This window comes from Lactuca sativa, chromosome 3 (genome assembly GCF_002870075.4).
Source record: "Lactuca sativa cultivar Salinas chromosome 3, Lsat_Salinas_v11, whole genome shotgun sequence".
NCBI classification, from domain to species: domain Eukaryota; kingdom Viridiplantae; phylum Streptophyta; class Magnoliopsida; order Asterales; family Asteraceae; genus Lactuca; species Lactuca sativa.
In genome coordinates this window covers 295,846,041-295,855,166 of record NC_056625.2, presented here as the reverse complement: position 1 = coordinate 295,855,166, position 9,126 = coordinate 295,846,041, and positions in this window count along the sequence as shown.

Here is a 9,126-nt window from a genome sequence, read left to right as displayed (position 1 = left end):
GACTTGTTAGATGATTTTGGGTCCAAATTAAATCAAGGTATAATTTTTATGATTCATTAGGGCTAAATTCAATTGGTTGTGACCCATTAAGGCCCATTAAAGTTAAGCTAGTATATTTTGGGGTCATAAGGCCCAAAAGTATTAAGTTTCATGTATATGGGTCCAAATAGGGCCCATTTGAGAGTTCTAGGTTCAACATAGACAAATTGGAAATTTATTAGTCCATCAAGCCCAATAAGGAAATCCTAGTCCAAAATGGACTTAAATTGGGATTTCAAAGGTTTTCAATTCTTTGTTGACCATTTGTAGTGCTAGAATGAAGTATTTGATGAAGTTTTGTTGTTATAGAATAAGAATCATGTATGTTTTCATGTTATTGATTCATAGTTGTTATAAGTGTTGTAGTTACAAGGCACCAAAATTTCTAGTTGTGACACCTATCACGGGCCTCGCCCCTACTCTGCTAATATTGAGATATGGAACCCCATCTATACTCAACTAGTGATGAGATACGATACATCGCCCACACTCATCTCCTTACCAGGCACGTACACGAATCACAGACACTTCTAGAATACAACATTCCTCGAGTCTCGTCCGGCGTCGAATCATAACCCGGAACTTATACAATAAGTGCCTAGGGCTAACCCCTGGGTTTCCTACGATACATAAACATAATGGGCGGCATTGTGGCCATAGACCCATGCACACAGTGAGGAGACTCACCTCGCATTGCTAAAGACTAGATGAACACTTCTGACTGCTAACCGACAACTCCTAAACTGCTGATCCTTCGGCTCCCCGAACTATTAATACCAAAAATAACACTTAGACCACAATACCCTCAAAAGTCAAACCAGGTCAAACTTGGTCAAAGTCAATGCTCCGAGTTGACCCACCAACTCGCCGAGTCCCACAATCCACACGAAACTTTGGACTTCGGTCCTTCTCATCGAGTCTTCCTTGAGCTCGTCGAGTTCACCTTCAAACACGTCGGGACCGTTATTCAACTTACTCGCCGAGTTCACCTTTGAACTCGTCGAATCCATCTTCATAAGTTAGGGATTTTCCATTGGACTCAACGATTTCATTCCTTGAACTCGTCGAGTACGATGATCTTCAAGTCCATAATGAACCAAACTAGATGAGTTCTCTACCAACTCAACACAAACCCTCTATCAGAAGGGTTTTGGGCAAGAAAACGACCAGACTCACCGAGTCCTAAGAGCAACTCGTCGATTCCTCCTGAGTCCAATTCTATTCAGACGATTTCAGTCGAACACAAAGCATCCAGGACCCAGATCTAACCTTCTAGTGTCGAAATAACACGCAAAGCCTCTGCCTTTACATCCATGCATGGACCTTTTTGCTCAAAAAGCCATAACAACCTCTTTAACCTTGCACCTTTATGCCTTGGCCACCCTAAATACATCTAGATCTAAAAGGATCTTGCTTGGGGACGTCCAAATCCCAAAAGCAACCATTCTTGGACCAAAATCTTCAAAAAAAAAGGGAATAGAGTAGATCTAATGAACTAATGATCAAGTTAGAGACTTGATTACCAGAAAATGATGAGATTGAGAAGCTAGTTCTGGATCCAAAAGCCTTTCATTGTGTGACAACCCAAAATTTCCGTTAGTTTTAACATTGTAATTAAGCACGTCGAAAATTAGCCAAACGTATCCCGAAAATATTTTTGACCGGATTTAAACCCGTTGGAATATTTTAAATAATATGAGTGAAGCGAACCAAAAATAAGGAGGTAAAAATCTAAAATTTTCCGTATTTAGCGGATGTCGCGAAAAACCCTGTTTGCAGTTGGTGTTGGGTGGACCCCCACCCAGGCTGTAAACTCAACCCTATATAAGGGTTGAGTGGGTTTCATCCCAACCTTTTTCACACCTTAGACACCTTCTCTCTCTACTTTCTCTCTCTACAAATCGGGTTTGGTCAAAAATCGCCTCTTTCAAGCCCCAAACTAGTAAGTGATCTACCATAACTTGTTGTTTAGCTCATTTAACATGCAAACTCGTGTTTAAGACATCCAAAAGTGGCAAAATCATGTGTTTACGGCACAAGAAGACTCTTGGACCGTAAACACCCATAAGTGGGGTTTTGAAGCCCCAAAACCCTTCTAAATCACTCCTAGGGCTTAGATATGACTTGTGGACTTGCACATATGAGCTTAGAACACCAAAATCTTAACATATGGGGAGTAAACATGAGTTAACGGCCCAAGAAAATTCTTGGACCGTAGACCCATCTTCAAGGACCATTAATATCTTTTTGAGTGTTAAATTACCCCTCAAACATCTCCAAAAGCTTCCATGAGTGCCTAGAGCCTTGTATTCCTTCATGTGATGCAACAAAACATGCCTAAATGAGCAACACTTGAGTTTACAATTTGGGAAGGTCTCCCAAAACCATAAACACCTTTCCAAGGTGTTCAAGTGCCTTTAACACCTTCCTATGCTCATATAAGTGACTAGAACCTTGCCTACATAGCCTATAACCACCAAAGCACAAAAGGAATGGACTAACATGAGTTTACGACCTTAAACTCATGTGTTTACGGCCGTAAACTCCCCAAGGAGTGGTCCAAGGACCGCAAAATCCCTATTGTGTCCATTTTGAGCCCTAATCACTTCCTTAGCCCTTGATTCGACTCTAGCATGATTCTATGAGTGAGATAAGACCTTTAAACATCCCATGACACCACTACCATGAGTTTATGGCCATAAACTCATGGGGGAAATGGTCTTGAAACCGTAAACACCCATAAGGGCCATCATTTGAAGAGTAAACTCCAAGGTGAGTCCATACACACCTTATATGCAACCCTTGGTACTCCTAGCGCTTGTAGCAAAGTGTTTTTATGTAGTAGGACATCCTTACTTGCTTAATTAGTTATTAATTGACTAATTAGATACTTGAATGGATGATTACATGTTAAATAGGATTCACGTGTGTGGTCAAGTCCTCACTTGACACTTAGCATCCTATACCGCCCATTCATCCGAATCGCCCACGACAGGTGAGTTCATACCCCTGAATCAACCTTTTAAATGATTTTAACTGCTTTTATAGGGGGGGATACAAGTTGAATTGTACAATTATTAGATAAATCACATGTGATTAATAACTGTATAGCAAAATAGATTTCTCATATTAAACTGTTTATCCAGTCGTGATTTCTTATCAAAGGTTTTCTTCACTTAAACCGTTTTATACAAACCATTTTTCAAAGTTGTTTATGAAAGTTTTTTCAAAGGATTTCCAAAGGTTTTCAAAGCTTGTTTTACATAACGACATCAAGTCGTAAATTCTTATTTTTAAAGGTTTTCCAAAGGTTTTACCAAAGTTTTCTTCTATGCTTCTATGCTTCTACTTCGTTAAATGCATGCCTGTACTTGTATAGTTATATAAATAATATTTAAAGGACTTAGGAAGGCTGGTTCACCCTATTTCCTTTTCCTCATTCGGATGTGGTCTGGTGGGTATCGGATATCCGTCCGAAGATCGTTTAAACATTAGGTATATATCATGTATACATGTATACACATAAAGGTTTATATCGACCAATTCATTTCCCTTGGGTAGCAAGGGCATCCTTCCATTCATTATTCATAGATCAGAGACACTAGTAACTATTATAGGAATAGTTAGGAGATTCGAATCACTCTTTCTAGTTCAGAGAGTTCCAAAGGAGTCAGTTCATTCGTAAGTCTATATCGTTATTCCAGTACTTACAATAGAATTCAAAATACGAGATGCATCTTCAAGACACGGATCTCCCTGTCGTCAAGTTGGTAACCAGAGTCTCATGGACGGAGAACGGGCATTATGTGTATAGATCTATACGGTACTGACACTCCCACACCCTGACTACTAGCTATAGTCCCCGGCCTATGAAGCCAAGGGGTGATAAATGTCACATTCTTTCCGACGCTTGCAGGGCGTCAAGTACTCTATTGTCTATCAGTATGGTTATGAATATCTCGATGTTTACCTTATACTTCATGGCCATAAGGTAACGAGAATTAACATTGTACTTTTGAAACCACCCACTTAGGATTTCCACATGTTTTAGACCATGCTAGCTGTATCGTTCATTTGATACTGTCTGGGGTCTGTGCCTCTTTGTTTTAGACCTTGCTAGCTGTACCATTCATTTGATACTGTCTGAGGTCTGTGTTTCTTTGTTTTAGACCTTGCTAGCCATATTGATCATTTGATAATGTCTGGGGTCTGTGTTTCCTTGTATCAGACTAAGCCAGGCGTATCATTCATTTGATACTCTCCTGGAGTCTATGATTTCTTTTGCCTTAGTCAGCAGTATTCCTGCCGAGGCATATATCATTTTTCCCCTAGTATTCTTATTAATGATATTTTCATATTTTCTTTTAAGTCAATACCGTATTTTGGTAATGATAGTATTTTGGGGAAAATTTCTCCTTAAAACATAACTCTGTCGGGTCTTGGTAGAAGACTGCTTTTATTTAGAAAACATAGGATTTTCTGGAAAGGACGCTAATACGTCGTAGATTCTAAACTACAATCTTTCACAAAGTTATTTTGAATAAAAATGCTTACTTACTCAAATGACACTAAATACTTATGGACTCACCCGCGTTATAAAATGCTGATACTCGCTTTCAAAATAACTTGTATTCTCAGGTCAGCGATAGACAGGTACATCCCAGGAGCTTTTGAGAAGACAACCTAGTACCGAGCTGCATCTATGTTATGTTCTGTAATTACTTTGATATTACTATAACATGTAACCGATGAAAAATTATTACTATTAATGCAATGGTTGTTGTACTTTGATTACTATATTGCATATGTTGTGATACTTCACATGATGTCATTCACCCCAGAACGTTTCCGTCGTTCCGGTCTTGGGGTGTGACACTTTGAGCCTTTAAGTTTCCTCTTCTTCTTCTTGACTTCAAGAACACACAACACGCTCAAAATGGCTCACAAGCATTAGGGTTTCGAGATCTAGGGTTCTTGTCTTGGAGGCTGGAGGAGAGATCAAGAGGATGGGAATAAGATCCTTAAATAGGGTACCAAGTCCCGAATTTAGGGTTTTCCAAACCCAGACCAACTCGTCGAGTCGGTCCCTCAACTCGTCGAGTCGGTCACTTAACCCGCGGCCCACAACGCGCTCCTACTCGTCAATTCATCCCATCAACTCGACGAGTGGCCTCCTAATTTTACGGTTTTTCTGACCTTTCTGGGTCTTCTAAATTCAGGGTGTTACACGAGAGGCCCAGGCAGTGTCCATGAGACCAGAGAACCATAAGAGAGAGCGGGTGATCGGGTAGATTTTTGAGTATTGGACAGATAGTCGGGGGCTTATGACCTTCCGTGGACGGATTTAGGTGCCATATACAGGTGGATCTCGACGTATTTTGATGGAGGAGGCCCGTAGGTCGAGATTCTTGATCTACCTGGGAGCCACCAAGATGTATTTGGATTTGAAGAGGGATTATTGGCGGCCCTACATGAAGAGATATGTGGCATTGGCAGTAGAAAGATGCTTGACCTGTCGTCAGGTCAAGGCGGAGCACCAGCGTCCACATGGTCTGTTGCAGCCTCTAGATATTCCCTAGTGGAAGTGGGAACAAATTTCCAAGGATCTTATCACCAAATTACCGAGGATTGCACGAGGTGTCGACGATATGGGTGATTGTAGAGCGGTTGATGAAGACCACTCACTTTCAAGCTATCAGTGAGAGCTCTTCTGCAAAGAAATTGACTGAGACCTACGTGCGGGAGGTGGTGGCACAACATGGAGTGCCAACATCGATAGTGTCAGATCATGATGTGCGTTTTATTTCCAGGTTTTGGAAGAAATTTCTTGAGGAGTTGGGTACCCGGTTGCACTTCAGTACCGCATATCACCAACAGATATATGAGCAAAGTGAGCGGACGATTCAGACACTCGAGGACATGCTACGTGCATGTGTTATGGGCATCGGTGGAAGTTAGGACACTTATGTTCCCTTAGCTAACTTCTCATACAACAACAACCACCATTCCACTATAGGTATGCCTCCCTTTGAGCTCTTATATGGAAGGAGGTGTCAGAATCTCATCTGTTGGGGAGAGGTAGCGCAGAAAGTGATGGGGGAACTGAGATAGTGCTCAAGACGACAGAGCACATCTAGTAGGTCAGACAGAGGTTCCTGATAGCCCAGAGTCGTCAGAAGAGTTACGCCGATCGGCGCCATTCAGAGCTAGAGTTTCAGGAAGCATATTTTGTCCTCCAGAAGGTAACCCCATGGACACAGGTGATTCGATTAAGGAAACAGAGCAAGTTGGGCACTAGATGCATTGGTCCTTTCCGAGTGATCGCCCAAGTAGGTAAGGTAGCTTATCAGTTGGAGCTACCTACAGAGTTAAGTTAGATTCATAACACCTTACACGTGTCCCAGCTAAGGAAGTGTGTGGCCAATGAGACGACAGTGGTTCCTTTAGAGGACATTCAGGTAGATGCGAGCCTAAACTACATTGAGAGGCCGATAGCGTTATTAGATAGGAAGGCAAAGGACTTAAGGAATAAAGAGATGCCCTTGGTTCAAGTTTAGTGGCAACATTGGAAGGGATCCAAGTGTACTTCGGAGTTGGAGTCCAAGATGCGGGAGTTGTACCCAGAGTTGTTTCCAGAGGAAGAATTCGAGGGAAAAGTCTAATTCTAGTGGGGGAGAATTGTAACACCCCAAACACCAGGTATAATATTTAATTATTTACATTCCTAATGTCATAGTAACTCGACGAGTTGGATGCCCCAACTCGCCGAGTAGAGGAGTTAATGACTGCGTGATTTCTAGAGTCTACTCGATGAGTTGGAGGACCCCAACTCGATTGTCACCCTAATACCCTGTGAGAAACCCTAATCGTGTGTTTTGCTTTTGTGTGAGATAGAAGCAAACTTTGGGTGTTCTAGTGCATATTGGAAGAGGATTAAAGAGCATCAAGCCTTGGAACGAGAAGAGTCTTTTGGATCAAGTGTTTTTCTGTGCTAGCTTTAGTTTGGAGGTAAAATGGTACCACCTTGACCATTTATTTTGATAGATCTCCTTCTAGGGAGTTTAGGGCTTTCTACCCTTAGCTTGTGGTTCTTGAGTTGTTGGAGCTTGTCATGGAGTTGAGACTCCAGATCTGGAAAAAAGGAGGTCCCATAAGCCCAAAGATCCAAGCTTTATCAAGCTTTGGGCAAGTCTCCATGCATGAAACCCTTTATAGAGCTTATTTTTTCATTTTGAGCCCTAGACGCCATGCGTGAACATAAAACTTGCAGCTTTACATGATAAGTGAGCCTTAGAAGGTTAGATCCAGAGTATGAGACATCATTTCCACCTAAAAAATGTCTGAATGAGAAAATGGACTGAAGGAACTCGACTAGTCGATGAGCTAACACGATGAGTCGGTTAGGGTTTTCCCCGATGAGTCTGGACACTTTTTAACTCGCCGAGTTGATGAGACAACTCGACGAGTTGAGTTGGATTTCCCCGATACTTCTGAGAAAACGAAGGAACTCGACGAGTCGCATAGAGGCACTCGACAAGTTTAGTCAACATGGACTATTGACTTGAGCATTAAATTTCGTTGACTTTTAGGGTTTGTAAACTATGGACTTTAGAGACTATGGAGGGGTAAAATGGTCTTTTAACCCTCTTTGAGATTTAGGGGAGTATTTAGCTAAGCATATCGGAGTGGTTATTACAAATTGCTTATTAGAGATAATTACATTATGTAGGCGGAGTTTAGACTGTTCGTGGGGTGCTAGATCTACTTGCTTACTTATGAGGTAAGTCTTCTCACTATACGTAACTGAGTGGTAATACAGTGTGACCGGAGGTTTTTATATGCTTATATTGATTTATGTGATATTATGCATTTGTCTTGTGATTTATGTTATATATTATTTTGTGTTTTATTGGTTAGGACCGGAGGGTCCAACCCGAGTTGTGAGACCGGAGGGTCCTCACTGATACACATGGACCGGAGGGTCTTTATAAAGATATAGCCATGAGAGGCTAATTATATTCATGTGGTATTTTCGGGAACTCACTAAGCTCTGTGCTTACCGTGTTATGTGATATGTGTTTCAGGTACTTCTCAGGATAACGGGAAGGCACCGACTTGATTGCACACACGAATTGGAATTTATGTTTTAAAGGATCCTGGATTTTGAAAAGTGATAATTTGAAATTATGTGATTTTGAAATGAAAATTTTAGTTGAAAATTTATGGTGTTATAACATCGAAACCTACATTGCCTAATTTAGCGACTTGGTGATCCTATGTCCTGGAATGATCACATCGGAAAACAATAATGTAGAACATTTCATTTGGGGAGTATCTCCCCAGATTCCAGGGAATGTGATTGCTGCAAATCCAACAACGTTTGACAGCGCCAAGCGCGTTGCGCAAAAGCTCATTAACCATGGAGTACAGAAGGGTGTACTGAATCCCAACACCGAACAGAAGGAAATGATAACAAGAGGAAGTTTGGAAACAAAAAGAAGGGCCAACCAACTCAGGAAACCTCTAAGAAGCAACAACTTGTGGCAGTTCACGCCGCTAGCACCCCTGCCGAACCAGCACCCACGAAGCAGTAAGTCGGCAATCCCCCAAAGTGCAACAAGTGCCCCTTTCATCACCACGGAGCCTTCCAGGAGATGTAATGTACAACCTACAACAAGAAAGGGCACTGACTGATAATTTAAGGCACCCGCACAACAGGCCACCCAACACACTAATGCTGGGGTGAGCCAAAAAATGTATTTATAGGGTGCACACTAACTTTGAATAACCACTCCTTTCAAATTGACTTAATGCTGGTTACCATAAGGAGTTTTGATGTGATCATCGGTTTTTACTGGCTGAGCCCTAACTGTGTTAACATTATGTGGTATGAGAAGGTCGTTCGCCTTCACCTTTGTCACACCCCCAATCCAGAACGGAGGAAACGTTCGGGGGGGGGGGGGGGGGGGGGGGGGGAGGGCGTCATGCTCAGTATCATACCAATGCACAATAGTAAATCAAGCAACAACATCATCCATTGCATTAATAATATAATTAATACAAGTGCGTTCTGAATGTATTTGTAAG